Consider the following 23,920-nt stretch of genomic DNA (forward strand, 5'->3'; position numbering starts at 1 on the left):
TCTGAGGGAGATTGGGTGCTACTGCTTTATTTGTTTAGGGGTAAGCCCAGGAATGTGAGAGTGAGAAAAAGGGAGATGTGGCAGGAAAGCATGGGAAGCAATGCAGGGGTAGGCTACATGAAAAAACTGTTAACGAGAAGGCAGTCAATCAACAAGGAGGAAGTGAGGTGATGGATCTGTCATACTCCCAGCATCTCCTATTTCTATAGGCCAAAGTTCATCCCAAGTGTGGTTAACACCCAGCTTTCTGCATTGCATCATCCGGATCCCTCAGCAGTCATTTGGGAAGCCAGATACCATGCTCTTTAGTGTGGAGTTTCCTCCAAGTTTCAAGTGATGAAAGGAGCCAAAAACTCAAAATGCCTGACTGGCTCAGCAGCAGCCAAGAAGAGCCAATATCCTGGATAAGCAACTGGTCAGCCCCTCATAGCAAAACCATACAGGTCCCAAAGTGGTCAGATAGCTGAGCGCATGGCTGAGACAGCAGCTAGTCCTGTGAGGCCAGAGGGAATCTCAGGAAATGTAGATGATGTCTCTGATAAATATATGCCTGTCATAAAGTTCAGAGGACAGAAAGGCCATCTCCCATTTTCTCTGAGGAGAGTGCTTTCCTTGAATTTTCAAACGCAGTGTGATATGTTAATTATAGTAATCAAATGGAACACCCCAGCTTTCATTCTGTGCGTGTATAACAAGAATCTTTGCTCACTAAAATGGAATTACATTATAGTATGTCTGAGATAGAGAGTCATTCAGTCTGTCCATCTATATCTATAGGGGTAACAGTTGGAAATAGCTTTTCTAAATTATATGTAAGACACGATATATAAATAACCTATGGTTTAAATAAAAATTTATTCTATGGCAATTGTATAAATTTACCAGAAGATTCAAATATGCCATTTCACAAGGAAGTAGGCTAGTGGCAAACTGATCCTTACATGAACCCTAAAAAAGAACAACACAGGCTAGTGGCAAACTGATCCTTACATGAACCCTAAAAAAGAACAACACATTTCAGTTTCTCTATGCAGTGACAACTTTCTATTCTAGGCCTAGCCCCTTGTGGGATGGAGTAAGCCCACTCCACTTCCATCCAGGGAAACAGGTAACATTTACGGGACCTGGGGCATGAGTACAAAAGGAAGCCACTGCCTACAGGTTGGCTCCACCTTCTCTTTTGACCTCCAGCTCACCCACACACCAGAAGGGGCCTCTCAAGTATTTGTAAGGACACTCCAGCACATCCATCTAAGGGGCGCACACAATGGGAGTGGTGTACCTTAGGGAGGACAGATATTGAGAAGGGATACTGAAGATTCTGATGCACGTTACACGTTGTTTGGGCAAAGAATTCGGGAGTCCCAAAAAGCCACAACAATGTCTACAAGGGGATTATCCTAATAAAAATCACAGAATTGTATATCTTGCTGTAGGTAGTTGAGGGCAATGGACTGACTATACTCCGTTTAGGCCTGGAGGCCTTTCCATGAGTTTCTAGGGACATTGTCAGTATTGCTTGTAGTTTGCTGATGACATACTGACGTTTGGAAGTGAGTGGCTGCATATATTTCTTATGAGAGATCAAAGACTTTTTTTGTTGTAGAGCAATTTTTGTTTTGTTATTCTATCATGTAATCTTGCCAAAGAATTTATTGACATTCAACAGCTTATACTGCAGTGCTTATTTTGAGCAGAGAAAAGATAAAATAAAATGGTGTAAAGACGTTAGAAATTGGCCAGGCACAGTGGCTCATGCCTGTAATTCCAGCACTTTGGGAGGCTGAGGCAGGTGGATCATAAGGTCAGGAGTTTGAGACTAGCCTGGCCAAGATGGTGAAACCCTGTCTCTAATAAAAATATAAAAATTAGCCAGGAGTGGTAGTAGGTGCCTGTAATCCCAGCTACTTGGGGTGGGGGCGCTGAGGCAGAGAACTGCTTGAACTCGGGAGGTGGAGGTTGCAGTGAGCCGAGATTGCACCACTGCACTCCAGCCTGGGTGACAGAGTGGGACTCCATTTTGGGGGGGAAAAAAAAAAGATGTTACGAATTATACAGTGAGAGATTACTAGTTAATCATTATGGCTTCACCTTAAATTGTGTATTGTAAGATACCTGCTTAGCTTTTCTTGTGGAGGGACAGGTAGGATCTGAGGATTTAGCCAATCTCCCAATCTAATTTCTCAGGAGAGCCGTTGGAAATAATGTAATATATTCTTCTGGTATCATGACATGATATATATTATTTTGATTACAACTGATGCTATTTTGCTCTTCAATCTGATAGATTTATTGTATCTTGTAAGAAAGTAGCTAGTGGCTTATTTTATACTCCTTAACTCATACATCTAATTAGATGAGCAAAACACAATTAACATCTAAATTTCACACCAATTTTTTTTTTTTTTTTTTTTTTTTTTTTGTGACGGAGTTTCACTCTTCTTGCCCAGGCTACAGTGCAATGGTGTGATCTTGGCTCACCACAACCTCCACCTCCTGGAGTGATCTTGGCTCACCACAACCTCTGCCTCCTGGATTCACACGATTCTCCTGCCTCAGCCTCCCGAGTAGCTGGGATTACAGGCATGCACCAACATGCCCAGCTAATTTTGTATTTTTAGTAGAGATGGGGTTTCTCCCTGTTGGTCAGGCTGGTCTCGAACTCCTGACCTCAAGTCATCTGCCTGCCTCGGCCTCCCAAAGTACTGGGATTACAGGCGTGAACCACTGCGCCCAGCCTATTTCACACCAATTTGGAAAGAAAAAAATCTTTGCTTAAAGCCAGTTCTCAGTCTTTTTTTTTTTTTTTTTTTTTTTTTTTGAGACAGTGTCTTGCCCTGTTGCCCAGGCTGGAGTGCAGTGGCATGATCTCAGCTCACTGTAACCTCTGCTTCCCTGGTTCAAGCAATTCTCATGCCTCAGTCTCCTGAGTAGGTGGGATTACAGGTGCTCACCACCACGCCCAGCTAATTTTGTATTTTTAGTAGAGATGGGGTTTCTCCCTGTTGGTCAGGCTGGTCTCGAACTCCTGACCTCAAGTCATCTGCCTGCCTCGGCCTCCCAAAGTACTGGGATTACAGGCGTGAACCACTGCGCCCAGCCTATTTCACACCAATTTGGAAAGAAAAAAATCTTTGCTTAAAGCCAGTTCTCAGTCTTTTTTTTTTTTTTTTTTTTTTTTGAGACAGTGTCTTGCCCTGTTGCCCAGGCTGGAGTGCAGTGGCATGATCTCAGCTCACTGTAACCTCTGCTTCCCTGGTTCAAGCAATTCTCATGCCTCAGTCTCCTGAGTAGGTGGGATTACAGGTGCTCACCACCACACCCAGCTAATTTTTTGTATTTTTAGTAGAGACAGGATTTCACTATGTTGCCCAGGCTGGTCTCAAACTCCTGAGCTTAGGCAATCCGCCCACCTCAGCCTCCCAAAGTGGTGTGATTACAGGCATGAGCCAAGGTGCCTGGCTTTCAGTTCTGAGTCTTAAAAGAATTGTCCATTAACTGAAAGAACCAAATAGGAAAAGGGCACAATAATAAACCTATAAGACTTATTCAAGGTCACCAGAAGAGAAAGCAGCTCTTGTACAGGTGCCCAGCATTGCCATCTTAAGCAGTGGCAACTCCATTTGAAGAATTTTACTAAAAATTAAATAGAAAATAAAAGAAGACCAGGTGTGGCGGCAGGCACCTGTAGTCCCAGCTGAGGCTGAGGTAGGAGGATCCGTGAGTCCAGGAGTTCAAGGCTGCAGTAAGCTGTGCTCACATCACTGTACTCCAGCCTGGGCAACATAGTAAGACCCCATCTCTCTCTAAAAAAAAAAAGAAGAAGATGGACAAGGCCAGAAGGGGAAGAGATTGGTCAACAGGTACAAAGCTGCAGTTAGATATGAGGAATAAGTTCTGGTATCCTGATACATAGTAGGGAGACTAGCATTAACAATAATGTATGTTTGAGAATAGCTAGAAGAGAGGTTTTTGAATGTTCTCATTACAAAAAAATGGTAAATGTTTAAGGTGAAAGATATCTTAAGTACACGGATTTGATCATTATACAAGATATACATCAATCAAAACATCACATTATACCTCATAAATATGAATAATTAATATGTATCAGTAATAAATAAATAAAAAATACCATAGGTTAGTTGCTTACAGAGTGAGATATCTATCTCCCACAATCTCTATCTCTGGCCAGACCTAGCATTCTCTGCCAGTCTTTTATTAGCCATATGATCTTAGGCAAATTACTTAACTTCTCTTAACCAGCGCATCCTGGTCTCTTAGTGGAGATAATAAGCCTACCTATGGTCTATAAAGTAATGAATTGAAACAATGTATATAAACACTTCTGGCAGCTAGTGGGCTCTTAATCTATCTAAGTTTCCACGCCACCTCTTATCGTTTTTTTTTTTTTTTTTTCTTCCAGAGAGAGTCTTGCTCTGTAGCCCAGGCTGCAGTGCAGTAGCATCACCTTGGCTCACTGCAAGCTCTGCCTCCCGGGTTCACACCATTCTCCTGCCTCAGCCTCCTGAGTAGTTGGGACTACAGGCGTCTACCACCACACCCGGCTAATTTTTTCTATTTTTCAGTAGAGACAGGGTTTCACCTTCTTAGCCAGGATGGTCTCGATCTCCTGACCTCATGATCCACTCACCTCAGCCTCCCAAAGTGTTGGGATTACAGGCGTGAGCCACCGCGCCAGGCCTAATTTTTGTGTTTTCAGTAGAGACAGGGTTTCACCACGTTGGCCAGGCTACGCTTTAACTCCTGACCTCGTGATCCACCTGCCTCGGCCTCCCAAAGTGCTGGGATTACTTTATTTATTAAATTTTTTTTGAGACAGAGTTTCACTCTTGTCACCCAGTCTGGAGTGCAATGGCACTATCTCAGCTCACTGCAACCTCCGCCTCCCGGGTTCAAGCGATTCTCCTGCTTCAGCCTTCTGAGTAGCTGGGATTACAGGCGCCTGCCACCACGCCCGGCTAATTTTTTGTTTTTTTGGAAGAGACGGGGTTTTGCCATGTGTCCAGGCTGGTCTCAAACTCCTGACCTCAGGTGATCCACCTACCTCGGCCTCCCAAAGTGCTGGGATTACAGACATGAGCCACTGCGCACGGCCTCACCTCCTATCTTTTAAATATAGATGAAAATGGGAAGACATATTATTCCTACCTTGTTCATCTTTGCTGCTTAGAAATTCAAACTCACATCACAGGAAATAGCACAGAATCTAGTACTGGAATTGACAGAGAGCCAGGAATGGGAAGAAGGCTGTGCTGTTCTTACCTGAAAAATAGAAATAGGTTTTTAAAGTAATGAGAAAGAATTTTTTAAATTTTAGATACCTACTTTTAAACTTTTTTACTATTTAGGAATTTGGCTATTTGAACAATTTTTAGAAACAATCTTTGCTCCACACATTAAGAGATACTTTAATGACACCTGGGACTTGGCTCACACTATCATTTTTAAAAATGTATTGGCTAGAATGTGATGTTCTTGGCAAGTCAAAATAGCCTAGTTTCTGTCCTTTTCATCATTATGCTGTAAAGCTCCTTTCAGTTCTTAAAGTGTGTTGTCACTAAAACATAAACAAAACCGAAATGTTTGACAGAGAACTTTAGGCTTGAGGACTTCAGAACACCTATTCCTTATATCTGAGATGGTGCTTTGTTCATGAGAGCACTGTAAATATTTAATGAATATATTATAGAGAATGTTCAAAATGTATCATAAAACTTAAGATTTTTCTATGAGATTTTCTACAAGAGATTTTCTCTTGTAGAAAAACCTTAACATTAATGACATATTTAATGTCCATGTATATTTTATGCTCTACTAATTATCAATATAAGAGAATGACCTAGAACTTGGTTTTATTTCCTGCAATAAAAATCATAAACATGGCCACTTTCTTATTTTATATCTGTGAATATTATGATTTGGTTAATGCAAGTTAAAAATCTATTCTGTACAAATAGTCAAGAAATAATTATAGTGTAAGTAAATAAAGCTTCATTGACAAAGATGAGGCCTCATTTGAGTTTCATTTTCTCTACAGAGGTCAAAAGTAGTCATCCTGAAAGTGCTTCATATTCATAGTCTCAGATTCTTATTCCTTTTTGCCACCTCAGTAGTTTATCAATAATTAGAAGAATAAAATAAAATATGGTATAAGTTACTGAGGGAGTTTTGGATTATGTAATTCCTAAGGTTTCCTCCAGGTCTAATATTTTAAATTCTATTATAGTAAAATTTCATAAATAATATAGAGAGAGGAGAAAAATATAATCACAGTAACAATGAACTAATTGAAACACCTGAGGGGTAGAATCCTTTCTGGTAATCCAATCGGGCATGGAACTTCATTATTGTAAAGGGAATTATAGTAAATCAAAAGAACTGGAGATCCCTAGATAATAAGCAAAACACTCAAGGTTACATGTCAATCTAGTACTAATTTGTTAAAATGATCCCATATCAAGACAGAAAAACCTTTAATAACCTTATTAGATTTTAATCATGCCTTCTCTTAATGTGAATTGTTTGCTAAGTAGTATTTTTTAATTAGAAGCATAATGATAGTGAATTTAGAAACATAATGACAGAAAGTGGAGTCCAGCTCCATCTCCAGTGAGCTGTGTGGCCTTGCATCACTTACTTCCCTTGCCTGTTCTTCCATTTATTTGTTTGTAAAATTATGGAATTGAACTAAATGAAGCTATAAAGCCCATATGAGCTTTAAAATACTCTCATCACCACTAATGAGGTTTTGATCCTTTTGAAAGTTCTAAATATTTTCAAAAGTTTTGGTTTATCAAATGCCTCTCTAGCAGATCTAGGATTATAATTAGAAATTCAGTGCTTATATTTGATTTAGTGAAAATAAAGGAAAAGATACACATAGAAACAGGTACATAGTACGAGAAAGTGATAGTCTATTTCTAAACTCTATCCACACTGCAATATTGTTCCACCAAATTGTTTATTTTAAGCTCTTGCCAACTGAATATCATAAAATCCAGCTAACCTTCTAAGAGAAAATGTCAAGGAGCGTAAAAATGTAATGATTGTTTTTTATCTTTCATTTCTTTGTTGTTGATGAACAAGATTGATCTTTAACATTTAACAGCTCTACAACCAAGGTTGACTGAATCATGGATACTTGAAGTAAAACGAAGTCCATCACTGGCTTTCCCACATGAAATCATATTCTCTCCCTCTTCCTCCACTCTCCCAGTCTCCATCTCTTGCTCTCCCTATTTCTCAAGATTTTAAACAGATGCCTAAAGCCTGAAGGTAATTATGCTAAAGGGTCACATAGACTTGCAGTCTGTTTGCCATTTTAAAAACAGTGCATCAATCTGCCAACTAAATGAAAAAGGAAAATGGAGTAAATGTGCTAAGAGAAAGGAAAAGGAGACACCAGTTGGCCCCAGGAAGACAAAAAAAGGGAGAATACAGATTTCTTGGTCCCTGACAACTTCAGTGTACAGCCTTATTTCTCATGAAGACTGACAATATTTGATTTTAATTACCAAAATTATTGCATATCCCCATCTCCTTTATTTGAACTAATGTGGGTAGATTTCTGTTCCTTATTCACAAAAAGAGGTGAGGCTGGTCCAAAGAAGTGATTTATCTCAACTGATGGGTCACAGTCAGTTACAGATCAACCTCCTTGTTCTACCCTTTCCCCTCATCTCACTATTACATTTGACTAGTCTTTAAAAAAATAAAAAAATAAAAATAAAAAAAAAAGAGCCAAGACTAAAATGGCTGGAAATATACTCCAAAGATTTCCTGTAGAGCTGCAATGATCTACGACAGCCAGCGAGTAGAAAGCAGCACTTGAAGAGACTTCATGGAAATGTCTAACGTCTTGGTTTACAAGGCTCTATGTTGCTAGATTACTGGGAACAATGGTATTAGTGCCTATCCTGGAATTAATCAACCTAAAATGCTTCATGAGAGGCAAATGGGAAACCTAGGGGCATTGGAGGCTCTGATTCAGTGCAGCAGTAGGCACCCACCTGCAGGAGGTGTGCTAACCCACACCATCAACTACACCATGTAAGTTCTATTTTACCCTTCAGTAAATAGTAGTACTCATTGAGAAAGAGTCAGTTTTCTAAATTTTAGAAACTTAACTCAGATTAACTAATAATATGGTATCTGTTATATGATACAGTCCTAATTTCAACAGTTATACCATGTGGTCAGTTTGTTACTTATTAGCTCTAGATTAAGGAATGTGTAATTTCAAAACTGAAAAAGTCATTTTTCGGCCAAAAGGAGAAAAAACTCAAAGTTTCCATTTGAGGCTGGCACAGTGGCTGACGCCTGTAATCCTAGCACTTTGGGAGGCCGAGGTGGGTAGATCACTTGAGGTCAGGCATCTGAGAACAGCCTGGCCAATATGGTGAAATCCTGTCTCTACTAAAAATATAAAAATTAGCCAGGTATGGTGGCGTGCACCTGTAGTCCCAGCTACTCAGGAGGCTAAGGCAGCAGAATTGCTTGAACCTGGGAGGTGGAGGTTGCAGTGAGCCAAGATCACACCACTGCACTCCAGCCTGGGCAACAGAGTGAGACTCTGTCTCAAAAAAAAATTTAAAAATTATTTCAATTTGGAGGATCAAAATGTGTGATAACTCTCCCTCAGATACATGGAATCAAGTGTTTTGAATGTTCTGAACATGTAAGCACACTCTGAAAGACTCGATGTCAAATGATTTTTTATTAGGATGCTTGGGTTGCTGACTAGGTGTATTTGAACCTTCCTTCTCCTCTCCCCCCAACAAAAAACATTTTTATTGCTTTATTATTTAATAATAATATTTTCAGCTTTCACAATTGTCCTGTACCTAATAGTTAACGCTTAAGTTCAAATTTAAAATAATATGAATAAAGTAATACATATTTCCAGAACTAAAATTGCTTTAAATCTAAATCAGTACACCTACTACGTACCGACATTTTTAACAAATAAATAACTGCATATTAGAATATTTATAATGATTATTTTCACATGGTTCATATCTGATTTAAGGGACATTTCACCAAGAAATAATCTGCTGGAAAAAGTATTGCAGAAATATAGTTACAACATGTAGATAATTAAAATAATAAAAATTAATCCCAGCACTTTGAGAGGCCAAGGCGGGAGGATTGCCTGAGCTCAGGAGCTCGAGACTACTAAAACACAAAAACACCGGACACGGTGGCTCACGCCTGTAATCCCAACACTTTAGGAGGCCGAGGTGGGCGGATCATGAGGTCAGGAGTCTGAGACCAGTCTGGTCAACATAGTGAAAGCCCATCTCTACTAAAAATACAAAAAATTAGTCGGGTGTGGTGGTGTGCACCTATAATCCCAGCTACTCAAGAGGCTGAGGCAGGAGAACAGTGTTAACTTGGGAGGCAGAGGTTGCAGTGAGCCAAGATTGCGCCATTGCACTCTAGCTCGGGCGACAGTGCAAGACTCCGTCTCAAAAAAGAAAAAAAAAAGGAAAAAAGAATAGCCAGGTGTGGTGGTGGGTGCCTGTAGTCCCAGCTACTTTGGAGGTTGAGGCATGAGAATTGCTTGAACCGGGAAGCAGAGATTTCAGTGAGTTGAGATCATGCCGCGGCACGCTAGCCTGGGACATAGAGTGAGACTCCATCTAAAAAAAAAAAAATTGAAGAAATTTGGAATATTTACTGAAAAGAATTACTCTGGCTTCATTCCTATACCCGATAATGTTTAAAATAATATATCTTTATATCTTTAAAAGACTATGATAGTCTTGAACTGAACAAAATTCACAGCTGATATTATAAGCTTGAAGTAAACACACAACATATGCTAGGTAGTATGCTCTACAAATAAGCTACAGGATGTAAACGAGGCCAGAAATGTGTTATTGTAAATTCAGCATGGTTAATCCTACCAAATGAAGATTGTCTGCCTGTATTTTTCAAAAAGGAAAAGAAGCTGGGCACGGTGGCTCACACCTGTAATCCCAGCACTTTGGGAGGCTGGGGCAGGCAGATCACTGGAGGTCAGGAGTTCGAGACCAGCCTGGCCAACATGGTGAAACCCCATCTCTACTAAAAATACAAACAAAGACTGGGCACAGTGGCCTACACCTGTAATCCCAGCACTTCAGGAGGCCGAGGCAGGCAGAACACCTGAGGTCAGGAGTTTGAGACGAGCCTGGCCAACATGGTAAAACATCATCTCTACTAAAAATATAAAAATTAGCTGGGCATGGTAGCGTGTGCCTGTAATCCCAGCTACTCAGGAGGCTGAGACAGGAGAATCGCTTGAACCTAGGAGGTGGAGGGTGCAGTGAGCTTACACCACTGCACTCCAGCCTGTGCAGCACAGCAAGACTCCGTCTCAAAAAAAATGTATATATATATATCCGGCGTGGCGGCAGGTGCCTGTAATCTCTGCTACTTGGGAGGCTGAGGCAAGAGAATCACTTGAATCCAGGAGGTGGAGGTTGTAGTGAGCTGAAATTGCACCACTGCACTCCAGCCTGGGCTACAGAGGGAGACTCCATCTCAAAAAAAAAGGAAAACAAAAAGACACTTAAGAGTTTTATCTGTTCTGTCCCTACAACCCTTTATATTGTTTCTCTTTGATATAATGGTACTGTTTTGGTCACATATATTTACTCCCAAGAAAATCTGAATTGAACTTTGCTTTTTACTTGGAGTTTTGTGATTTTCATAATTGCTGCAAGGGACTAACCAAAAGCATAGATCTGTTATATAAGCAACAGAGTAACATTTTTGGATTTAATACTGCTCAACTGTAAAAATAATTCATTAACTCAGTCTTTACCCTTTTGTGTCTGTCATTTCCTATATATTTAAGGTTATTTCCATTGTATGAACTGATAACACAACTGAAAACCACCTATATTTATTCATCTATTAACTTCTAAAAGGATTATAGGTCATCACCATCTATCTATTTTCTGAGCCTAAGTAGACTCCTTATAGTTTCATTTTTTCAGCCGTTTTCTCTATTTTGTTCTATGGGCCCTAATATAATAATATTAATATATAATGGCTAACTTTGATTTTTTACTATGTATTGTGTTGTAATTAATTTAATACTTATAAGAACCTTATTAGTAAGAAGCAGCTTCTCCACTTCTTCTGGAATCTCCACCTGGTTGTCTGCCTACTTCTACTCCTGCCTCCACCATGTCCATCAGGATGACCCAGAAGTCCTACAAGGTGTCTACCTCTGGTCCCCGGGCCTTCAGCAGTCATTCCTACGCTAGTGGGTCCGGTGCCCGAATCAGCTCCTCAACCTTCTCCTGAGTGGGCAACAGCAGCTTCTGGGGTGGCCTGGGTAGAGGCTATGGTGGGGCCAGCAGCATGGGAGGCATCACCACCGTCACAGTCAACCAGAGCCTGCTGAACCCCCTTAACCTGGAAGTGGACCCCAACATCCAGGCCTTGTGCACCCAAGAGAAGGAGCAGATCAAGACTCTCAACAACAAGTTCGCCTCCTTCATAGACAAGGTACGGTTCCTGGAGCAGCAGAACAAGATGCTGGAGACCAAGTGGAGCCTCCTGCAGCAACAGAAGATGGCTCGGAGTAACACGGACAACATGTTTGAGAGTTACACCAACAACCTTAGGCAGCATAGACACTCTGGGTCAGAAGAAGCTGAAGCTGGAGGCAGAGCTTGGCAACATGCAAGGCCTGGCGGAGGACTTTAAAAACAAGTATAAGGATGAGATCAATAAGCACACAGAGATGGAGAATGAATTTGTTCTCAAGAAGAATGTGGATAAAGCTTACATGAACAAGGTAGAGCTGGAGTCTCGCCTGGAAGGGCTGACTGACGAAATCAGCTTCCTCAGGCAGCTGTATAAAGAGATCAGGAGCTGCAGTCCCAGATCTCAGACACGTCTGTGGTGCTGTCCATGGACAGCAGCCACTCCCTGGACATGGACAGCATCATTGCTGAGGTCAAGGCACAGTACAAGGAGATTGTCAACCACAGCCAGGCTGAGGCCAACAGCATGTACCAGATCAAGTATGAGGAGCTGCAGATGCTGGCTGGGAAGCACGGGGATGACCTGTGGCATACAAAGACTGAGATTTCTGAGATGAACCCAAACATCAGACAGCTCCAGGCTGAGACTGAGGGTCTCAAAGGCCAGAGGGCTTCCCTGGAGGCCGCCATTGCAGATGCCGAGCAGTGTGGGGAGCTGGCCATTAAGGATGCCAACGCCAAGCTGTCCGAGCTGTAGGCTGCCCTGCAGCGGGCCAAGCAGGACATGTGCAGCAGTTGCATGAGTACCAGGAGCTGATGAACATCAAGCTGGCCCTAGACATGGAGATCGCCACCTACAGGAAGAGACATGGAGATCACCACCTACTGGAAGCTGCTGGAGGGCGAGGAGAGCTGGCTGGAGTCTGGGATGCAGAACATGAGTAACCATACGAAGACCATCAGCAGCTATGCAGGTGGTCTGAGCTTGGCCTATGGGGGCCTCACAAGCCCCGGCCTCAGCTATGGCCTGGGCTCCAGTTTTGGCTCTGGCGTGGGCTCCAGCTCCTTCAGCCACACCAGCTCCACCAGGGCCGTGGTTGTGAAGAAGATAAAGAACCGCAATGGGAAGCTGGTGTCCGAGTCCTCTGACGTCCTGCCCATTGAACAGCTGCAGCAGTCCCTCCCAGCCTGCCCCGCCTGCAGCTGCCCCAGAGCCCAGGAGGGAGGCCACTGTGCAGGGGAGCACAGGAAACAGGTGACCCACCCAAGGCTCAGCCCTAACCCTCAGCCCACTCACGGGAGTTTACTGCCTGGGCACCCCCTTTACTCCATGCCTCCAGCTACAAAACAATTCAATTGCTTTTTTTGGGGGGTGCAAAATAAAACCTCAGCTAGCTCTGCCAAAAAAAAAAAAAAAACTTATTAAAACTTCGTAAAAAAAACAAAATAGAACCACCAGTTAGAAATCTGACATAAGAGAAACAATATATAAGACTATAGGGACAAAGTAGATAAGAATCCCAAATAGCTATTTTTTTTTATTTTTGGAAGATACAAGTGAAAAATTTTCATTTGGTTTTACATTGTTTTTACAGTGCTTATATATTTCTGGTCTTGATTACATCTTGCAGTCTTGTAGTATGAGGAAAGTACTAGTATTATTATCTCTTTTCATGCATAGTGACTAAGTTACTTGTTCCAAGTTTCAGAGATATCAAGGAATAGTGCTGGAGTTCAAATCTGGCCAGTCTGGTTCCCAAATCCTTGCTGTAAACCACTATGTTATGTAGCCCCTGTGCCTATGTGGCATAAATTAAAGGCCAGAGGGAAGCAGAGGCCTTTCTAAAATGGAAGGCATCAGAGCCGCACATATCCCAGATTATATACCTCTACCTGCTGCTACTCACCAGAGCCACGTTCTTCCAAAGGCAACAGGGCCAGCTTGAGTATTAGAGTCTGCTTAAGGCCTTGCTTGACTCCCCTTATTCCTACCTCCTGGCTCTTCAAGGCAACATGGAGAGAGATGGTCATCAGGCTCCCTTCCCTTTAGGGACTCATTTTCTGAAGGAAAGTCATTTCCCACATAGTTTATGGCAAAGGCAGGACAGGACCAGTCTTAGCCACAGTTACAGAAAAGAGAAATTTTCTTTGTTACTTTCTTAGCCAGCAAAACCCATTTCCCAGCCTCTTGATGTACTCAGAGCCTAACCTGCTCTTTTTTTTTTTTTTTTTTTTTTGTGATAGAGTCTCACTCTGTTACCCAGGCTAGAGTGCAGTGGCACAATCTCGGCTCACTGCAGCCTCAGCCTCTCAGGTTCCAGCGATTATCCTGCCTCAGCCTCCCGGGTAGCTGGGATTACAGGCATGCACCACCACTCCTGGCTAATTTTTGTATTTTTAGTAGAGACGGGTTTTCACCATGTTGGCCAGGCTGGTCTCAAACTCCTGACCTCAGATTATCCCCCTGCCTCAGTCTCCCAAAGTGCTAGGATTATAGGCATGAGCCACTGTGCCCGACCCCTAACCTACTCTTGATACTCACTGCCCTCACAATGATTGCCTTTAACCTGTTCAGAAGCCTCCATTATAGCCCTCCACTCCGTAGTGCCATCTTGCAGTCTCATTCTTTAAACTACCTCCCCTTCTGTGGAAAAAGTGCTAGTTATTCTTTAATACCTGTATGCCCCTTCTTCCATAATGATAGAGCACCTACTGTCTGGCTGCCTTGCAGTTAGTTATGGCCATATAACTTTTACCCAATGGGATGTAAACATACTGATGGGGTTCAGGATATGCTACCCTGAAATATGGCACCCTGACATTTGAGAAAACAGTGGAAGCAGGAAGTCACTCTCATTTTCCCTGACCTGTCTCCCCTGAAGCAGGTTATAAGACCCCCATTTGAGAGGTACTCCTCCCATACCTGAAGAAAAGGGAACATAATGAACCTGAACAAACAGGCCTTTCAAATTCCCATAAGGTCATCATAATGATATCCTACCCTCTCTGTTCAATCATACTTCTCTAAAATTGTCCACTTCTTCGTCAAACCTAAGCATTAAAAAAAACACACAAGCTTACCTGTTTCTTTGGTCTTCATTTCCTTCGGAAGGCTCCTATGTCATATAAAAGTCTTACTGAATAAATTTGTATGTTTTTCTTATTTTTTTATTATAGAAGCCTCAGCCATGAACCTAGCAATGAGTTAGGAAAGAAATCTCTTCTCCCCAGCCAGGCACGGTGGCTCACAGTTGTAATTCCAGCACTTTGGGAAGCCAAGGCAGGAGGATCACTTAAGGTCAGGAGTTCAAGACCAGCCTGGCCAACATGGTGAAACCACGTGTCTACTAAAAATTCAAAAAAAATTAGCCTGGCTGTAGTGTGCCTGCCTGTAGTACCAGCTAATCGGGAGGTTGAGGCAGGAGAATTGCTTGAACCCAGAAGATGGAGGTTGCACTGAGCCAAGGTTGCACGACTACACTCCAGCCTGGGTGATACAGCAAGACCCTGTCTCAAAAAAAAAGAAGAAATCTCTTCTTCTCTACCACACATTGTATATTTATGGGAAGTATGCTTAAAGAAAGGTGATACGCTCTTCTTTCTCCGTGTGTCTTCCTGCTGGCTGGAATGTAGATTTTATCTCTTCTGTGAGGCACAGCAGATAGCAAGATAGAAGGAACCTAAGTCCCCAACATGATGGAATACCATAACAGACTTGGTCTGACAACCTGGTAGACTTCAGTTATTTTATTTTGTTATTATTATTATTTTTGAAATGGAGTCTCGCTGTGTCACCCAGGCTGGAGTCCAGTGGCACGATCTCGGCTCATTGCAGCCACTGCCTCTCGGGTTCCAGCAATTCTCCTGCCTCAGCCTCCCTGGTAGCTGGGATTACACGCATGTGCCACACCTGGCTAATTTTTGTATTTTTAGCAGAGACAGGGTTTCACCATGTTGGCCAGGCTAGTCTCAAACTCCTGACCTCAGGTGATTCACCCGCCTCGGCACCCCAAAGTGCCAGGATTACAGGCGTGAGCCACTGCACCTGGTCAACTTCAGTTATTTTAATGAATTCTGGACTACGGCAGAGAAACAAACTTGTACCTTGAGGCTACTATTATCCTGCAGTATTTTTGTTACTGGCAGGCAAATTTAACGTGCCCAGCCAACCTCAGTTATTTTAATGAATTCTGGAATATGGCAAAGAAACAAACTCTTACCTTGAGGCTACTATTATCTGCAGTATTTCTGTTACTTGCAGGCAAACTTAACCTATTTGCCCTCTAGTGTGTGTGTGCGTGTGTGACAGGGTCTCGCTTTGTCACCCAGGCTGGGGTGCAGTGGTGCCATAACGGCTTACTGCAACCTTGACCTCCTGGGCTCAAGGGATTCTCCCACCTCAGCCTCTGGAGTAGCTGGGATTACAGGCGTGCACCACCCACATCTGTAGTTCCAGATGGTGGGAGAATCGTTTGACCCCAGGAGGTCAAGGCTGCAGTGAGCTGTGATTGTAGTTTTTGTAGAGATTGAATTTCATCATGTTGCCCAGGCTGGTCTCGAATTCCTGGGCTCAAGTGATCCTTCTGCCTTGGCCTCCCTAATATATAATGAAATAATTACATAAATTATTATGCTTAGATTCCAGGTGTGAGCCACCATGTCAGGCCTCTTTCTACCATTGATTAGCAAGACTTGTGGCTTTGCTAACATAAACAGAAGAATATCCTTTCAATAACATGAAACTTTGAGTTGGTCTCTCCTGATTCAGCAAGTGATATATTAAAGGGGGAAAAGGAATTTAGAAAAACCATCTCTTAAGATAAAAACTCAGCTTGTGGCCAGGTGAGGTGGCTCATGCCTATAATTCCAGCACTTTGGGAGGCTGAAGAGAGAGGATTGCTTGAGTCCAGGAATCCAAGATCAGCCTGGGCAATATAGTGAGACCTCATCTCTGAAAATAATAATTTTTAAAAATTAGCTGGGTATGGTGGTGCACATCTGTAGTCCCAGTTACTTAGGAGGCTGAGGTGGGAGAATAGCTTGACCACAGGAAATCAAGGCTGTAGTGAACTATGATTGGGCCACTGGGCTGCAGCCTGGGCAACACAGGCTGCAGCCTGGGTAACATGGTGAGACCTCAAAAGAAAAAAAAAAAAAGAAAAAAAGGAAAACTCAGCTTGCTTGCAAGGCTACTGACATGCATAATACTATTTTGTTTTCAAAAGTTGAATACCATGTAGCGTTTTCTTTTTGTACCCTTTCCATATCCCAGTTCTGCCAGCCTGATCAACATCTCTGCCAACTAGAGCAAAGATTGGGTTCTGAGAAAAGCAAAAAAGAAACTAACAAGAATAGTTTTCAAAACATTATGTTGTTACAATTACCTGAAGGAAAAGAGCTAAGTTTCATTCCTTTGCATTCCTTAGGCCAACAGTCCCCAATCATTTTGGCACCAGGGATGGGTTTCATCATAAGACAATCTTTCCATGGACTGGGATGGTGGGTGGGGAGATGGTTATCAGGATGATTCAAGCACACTACATTTATTGTGCACCTTATTTCTATTATTATATTGTACTATATAATCAAATAATTACACAAATCACCTTAATGTAGAATCAGTGGGAGCCCTGAGCTTGTTTTCCTACAACTAGATCATACCATATGGGAGTGATGGGACACAGTGACAGATCATCAGGCATTAGATTCTCATAAGGAGCATGCAACCTATGTCCCTTGCATGTGCAGTTCATAGTAAGGTTCAGGCTCCTATGAGAATCTGCCGCCACTTCTGCTGCTGCTGATCTGACAGGAGGCAGAGCTCCAGCGGTAATGCAAGCAATGGGGAGTAGCTGTAAATATAGATGAAGCTCCACTCTCGCTCTCAGAAATAATAATTCAGTCAAATACAGATGAACCTCCTGCTGTGCAGCTTGGTTCCTAACATGCCATGGACCAATACTAGTTCGTGGCATACGGGTTGGGGACCCTGTCTTAGGCCATTTCCCATCCACACAGCTGCCAAAGCTCATCTTTTTAAAACGGCTGACAAATTTATAGAAACAGAAAGCAGAATAGAGGTTACTAGGGCTGGGAGAAAAAGAATGGAGAATTATTACTTAGTGGGTACAGAGTTTCTGTTTGTAGTGATGGAAAGGTTTTAGAAATAGAGAGTAGTGACAGTCATACAATATTGTGACTACAATTAATGACACTTAATTGTAATTCTAAAATACTGAAAATGGCACACTTAATATTACATATTTTTACCACAAAATAAATAAAAGCTAGAAAAAAAGTATGTTAAAAGAATACAGGAAAAGATGCCTACCCCAAAACCTTTTAATCATCTCTATTTCTATACCGACTTCTTATTCTAATTTTTATGAAAGCTTTTGGAGGCTGCAGAATGTGTCTAATATGTAACCAGCATATTTGTTTGCTTAGCAGAATAATTACAAATAAAAGCACTTTACTTGGAGACCGGGGGCAGTGGCTCACTCCTGTAATCTCAGCACTTTGGGAGGCCAAGGCAGGAGGATCACTTGAGGCCAGGAGGTCGGGACCACCCTGGCCAACATGGTGAAACCCAGTTCTCTACTAAAAAGGCAAAAATTAGCTGGGTGTAGTGGTGGGCGCCTGTAATCCTAGTTACTTGGGAGGCTGAGGCACGAGAAGCACTTGAACCTGGGAGGCAGAGTTTGCAGTAAGCCAAGAGCATGCCACTACACTGCAGCCTGGGCGATAGAGTGAGACCCCATCTCAAAAAAATAAAAAATAGTCGGGCGCAGTGACTCACACCTGTAATCCCAGCACTTTGGGAGGCTGAGGCGGGCGGATAACCTGAGGTTAGGAGTTTGAGACCATCCTGGCTAACACAGTGAAACCCCATCTGTACTAAAAATACAAAAAATTAGCTGGGCATGGTGATGGGCGCCTGTAATCGTAGCTACTCGGGAGGCTGAGGCAGGAGAATCACTTGAACCCAGGAGGCGGAGGTTGCAGTGAGCCGAGATGGTGCCACTGCACTCCAGCCTGAGAGACAAGAGCGAAACTCTGTATCAAATAAATAAATAATAAAAAATAAATAAAATAGCACTTTACTTGGTATACGTTTTTTTCCATTTAATGATGTGGGGGCAGAAGTAACTCCTTAGCGGCTCATACCCAGATTCCTTGTACAGAGAGAGAGAGACCGTTTACTTGAGCAGAGCTCTAAGGTAAACAACAGTAACAAAAAGAATCTCAGCTAGGGAAGGACTCTGCTTAAATTAATCCAGGGGAGGAGGAATACCTGAACCACACTTAAGCTTGGCAAATCTAGATCCTTGATTAATTTTCAAATTATTTGCCATCTAAGATTGTGTATAATTTTGTATAAGATACAGGCTTAGCAGTGTCCCCTTCATATTTACTTAGTAAAGAAAATCAGAAGTTTATTGATTACAAAAGCTGAAGCATATATTTAAAAAGTTGTTGGGGGGAAGAAAAATGATGCCAGAGCCCAAGAAATTAAGTCAGTAATAGCAAGAGGACCAGATGAACCAGAAGAAAGGAAAATGCAGATAAATTAAAATCAGCAAATAAAGCGAAAGTATTCTAAAATCTAAATGGGAATTTAAGTAAACAGAATGAAATGGGGTTGAGAGGTTACTGAAAACATAGGCAACCTTAAATGTCTTGCATTCTTTAAGCCTTTACAGAGTGTTATTTTATTATTATTATTATGAGATGGAGTCTCGCTCTGTCACCCAGGCTGGAGTGCGGTGGCACAATCTCGGCTCACTGTAACCTCCGCCTTCCGGGTTCAAGCAATTCTCCTGCCTCAGCCTCCCAAGTAGCTGGGACTATAGATGCATGCCATCACACCCGGCTAATTTTTGTGTTTTTAGTAGAGACGGGGTTTCACTCTGTTGGCCAGGCTGGTCTCAAACTCCTGACCTCAGGTGATCCTCTCACCTCGGCCTCCCAAAATGCTGCGATTACAGGCATAAGCCACTGCGCCCAGCCCAGAGTGTTATTTAAATTTCGCACATTAAATATCTCTTGAGCATTACTATACTCACAGCAATATGAAAGCATCTGTCCTTGCTTCCACAAGAAAGGAGATTTCCTGTCATTCAGGTAATTTAATCTCCACGTTCTACCTTGTTTACAGCCATATAGCTGTTAAGATTGTAGCCTGGGCCAGAGATCGGTATAGCAGAATTGGAAGGCGCTATTATGGTGTGACTTGTTGAAAGAGTTTCTGTCTAAAATCAAATTCTTCCACTGACTTGCTTCACTGACTCTTATTCCCACCATTTGAAAATGTTTGCTTTGGGTTAAGGTATTATTGTCACAAGAAATTTTCTTAAGACATAGATCTCCCAGGGAGAGCTAAGATAACCCAAAGCTCTGGGCTTCATTTGTGTGTGTGTGTGTTTTTTTGAGACAGAGTCTCACTCTGTCGCCCAGGCTGCAGTGCAGTGGTGTGATCTCAGCTCACTGCAAGCTCCACCTTCCGGGTTCACGCCATTCTCCTGCCTCAGCCTCCTGAGTAGCTGGGACTACAGGCACCCGCCACCGCGCCCGGCTAATTTTATGTAGTTTTTAGTACAGACGGGGTTTTACCATGTTAGCCAGGATGGTCTCGATCTCCTCACCTTGTGATCTGCCCGCCTGGACCTCCCAAAGTGCTGGAATTACAAGCGTGAGCCACTGTGCCTGGCCTGGGATTCATTTGTTAATGTGAACTCAGCAGGACACGAAGGAACAAGGCACAGAACAGCTAAGTTTGTGTGTGTGGAAGGTCCCGTGGATCTGTTTTCTCTCACACACCTCAGTCAGAAGTCTCATGTCACTACATACTAACATATTTTCCTCATTTAATATCCGATACTGCTACTGATGAGTATTTCCCTTTAATGAATTACATTTGGGTTATAATTATCTTTACCATTCCTACATAGGTAAGCAGGCAGTTCTTAATTTACAAATGAGCCAAACATTCATACAGCAATTATGGCCTCCCATTGCCAATTAATTATGGAAAACGATGCAGCTTTTTTGTAAATCTGGGGCTTAAATATGAAGGAAGAAAAGACTCCCAGGTCAAGATGTGCTTACGCTGGCTGACTCCAAGGACAATCTTGCTGGCAGTGATACCCTACCTATTTAGAAGCCACTCTCTCCCTTTCCTCTTCCCCAAATCTCTTCCAAATGTTGCCTAAATTCCACCATATAGAGTTTGTTTTGATTAATAAAATTCAAATGCACCTGAGAGAAAATTCAAAAGGACACAGAGGCCAAATTTGGGGCAATTTAAATATCAAAAGGAATAATGACTGCAATTGATTATAAAACAGTGAATAAATAAAAACCCATGAATCTATAGTGATACTCAGAGAGAAAAAAGATAATTTGCCACCTTTGAAGGTGACTGTTATACTAACTTCTTATTCTGAAAATTGGTAATTAAAGCACCTACCCCATCTTTTAAGGAGGAATTGTAGTTCATTCCCAGCTGAAGAAATGTTGTGTGTGTGCGTGTGTGTGTGTATTTATAAATGCTAGCTAATAAATGTAGAAGAAATGATATAATTAGAAAAGTCATCATTCTGTCATCCCTAATGAAATAATTCAGTCAAGGGTGATCAAGAATGCTAACACATGATGGGAAAGGTTGTTTTGGGGTCCGATATTTGCATGGGACCAAAGTACCACCGCACAGATGACCTTCTAATTACAAAGGAGGGCTTTACCACTTTGATGACATTTAACATCACAAACAGCGGGACAATCTGATATTGTGTGCCGCCTGATGTGACACAACAATCTAAAGTACATATCATCATCTCTGATATATTCTTGCTCAATCTGATTAATTTGAAGTTAATAAGAGTTTGGATTTAACCTTCTAATTTATAGGAAATGAAGAAGATAGAGAATCAAGTTAAATCGCACCTGGAGAAAACAATAAAATACCCAAAATGTAAAGCATCCTACAAATTAATTTGTCCTGATCTCTTCAAAAGGTCAATTTTATGGGGAAAAAAAGTGGAGGTGTGACACCTTTCCTCACCCATTGGCCAAAGGTCATGGCCAACACTCTTATAACAGAAGACAAGTTAGTAAAAGTGTAACTAATTTATTTAATCAAAGTTTTATGTGAAAGTCTTTTGTAAAGCACCTACCAAAAAGATTTCAGCCTTTTCAGACTTCCAAATTGGGATTTGTCTGAAAGAGAACATAGTCCCTGTGAATGACTCCTCGATACTTCTTGTTTCAAATTACCTCCTCAGTCTCTAAATCACTCAACTGTGGGGGGGGGGGGGGGGTGTGGGGGCGGGGAGGTGAGTGTGTGTTGGGAGAAGGAAGCGATATATCTTGTCATCTTAACACACTAATCAGGCCTAACCTCTTCTTTAGCTTCCCGCTAGGCGTGTACAAATTCCCTGAGAGTTCTCACGCATACTTTTCCCAGGGAAAGTGGTCACACCTAGGAGAACAATGGGTGCATTTCACAAAGTTTTTCAGGAAGTTCCATACTTCAGTGTGACAAAACCTTATGGAAACAAGAGGAGAGAGAAATGAAAAAGGGAAGGATCCAGAAGGAAGCAATGATGAACTAAAGGGAAGAATCAATATCCTTAATAAAGACAAAAAATGAAAACATCGAAAAGAAGGAACAGGGCCGGGTGTGGTGGCTCACACCTGTAATCCCTGCACTTTGAGAGGCCAAGGCGGGTGGATCACCTGAGGTCAGGTGTTTGAGACTAACCTGGCCCACATGATGAAACCGTCTCTACTAAAAATACAAAAAATTAGCTGGGCACGGTGGCACGCGCCTGTAATCCCAGCTACTCAGGAGGCTGAGGCAGGAGAATCACTTGAACCTGGGAGGCGGAGGTTGTAGTGAGCTGAGATTGCACCACTGCAATCCAGCCTGGGCAACGAGAGCAAAACTCCAACTCAAAAAATGAAAAATAAAAATACATAAAAATTAGCCAGGTACGCTTGTACATGCCTGTAATCCCAGCTACTTGGGATGCCGACGCAGGAGAATCGCTTAAATCCAGTAGGTAGAGGTTGCAGTGAGCCAAGATCATGCTGCTGCACTTCAGCCTGGGCAACAGAGCGAGATTCTGTCTTAGAAAAAAAAAAAAAAAGGAGGAACAGGCAGTAATGTTAATCCCTAGGTCAGGGAGGATTAACATTTAAGAACAGGGAAATTAATTTGACAGTTAGATAATCGCTTGTGACCTTGGAAAAACAATTTCTATAGCCTGTGGCAGAAACTAGGAGCACTTAAGAAATGAGTGGCAGCCTGAGGCAGAAACTAGATTAGGAACACTTAAGAAATGAGTGGCTGATGAGAAAGCGGAAGTAAATACAAGATGGCAAGTGAATAAATTTCTGGAAAGAGACCAGGTACCTGCTCTAGACAGGGCACTATGCAGACTTCACAGGCATATGATCTTTGCAGTTGCACAGAGTCCAGCACTTATAAGGGTCCTGGCTTGGCTTAATACTTTGATGTCATGTCTTGAAATTCTTAATAAGTTTTGAACATGGCACCCTGCAATTTCATTTTGCACAAGTCTCCACAAATTATGCAGTAGGTCTGTATTAGTCCGTTCTTATGCTGCTATGAATACCCAAGACTGGGCAATTTACAAAGAAAAAGGTTTAATTAGCTCACAGTTCCACAAGGCAGGGAAGGCCTCAGGAAACTTACAATCAAGGCAGAAGGCACCTCTTCATAGGGTGGAAGGAGAGAGAATGAGTGCAAGCAGGGGAAATGCCAGATGCTTATAAAACCATCAGGTCTCCTGAGACTCACAAATTATCATGAGAACAGCACGGGGGAAACTACCCCCCATGATTCAATTACCTCAACCTGGTCCCATCCTTGACATGTGGGGATTACGGGGATTACAATTCAAGGTGAGATTTGGATGGGAACACAGAGCCAAACCATATCAAAGTCCAACAGGGCATTGAAGGGGACCCAAAATATGTCATCCATCATTCATTCATCTAATGTTGAATGTTCACTCCACAAATAAGTGAATTGCCTACTACAGAGCCAATCACTGTAGTGGTCTCTGGAAACATAAGAAACATAGTGAACACCACAAATGTATGATACATTTTTAAAGAAAAGGTTGTTACCTTCAAGAATATTAAAATGTAAATACAGTGATTATATGACATTCTCATTCAGCACTTTAGTTGTAGAGCCTATATAATTTTAGTCAATGTATTCAACTTCCCTACATCCCAGATTAGGGAGAATTTACCCTCCTAAGTTTGTTAGGGGAATGAGACCAGGAACATACAATACTTGGCCCATTACAAGGTATACAGTAGTATTCAATAATGTGAGTGACTATGATGAATTTCCAGCACCTAGCATTGCCTGGCACATA

The 23,920-nt window shown here is 42.1% G+C and overlaps 1 pseudogene; it reads left to right on the forward strand.

Moving 5' to 3' along the window:
• The first annotated feature begins 10,778 nt into the window (after positions 1–10,778).
• Positions 10,779–13,232, forward strand: LOC103217392 (keratin, type II cytoskeletal 8 pseudogene; annotated as a pseudogene).
• The last annotated feature ends 10,688 nt before the right edge of the window (positions 13,233–23,920 follow it).

The sequence above is a fragment of the Chlorocebus sabaeus genome, chromosome 10 (genome assembly GCF_047675955.1).
Source record: "Chlorocebus sabaeus isolate Y175 chromosome 10, mChlSab1.0.hap1, whole genome shotgun sequence".
NCBI lineage: Eukaryota > Metazoa > Chordata > Mammalia > Primates > Cercopithecidae > Chlorocebus > Chlorocebus sabaeus.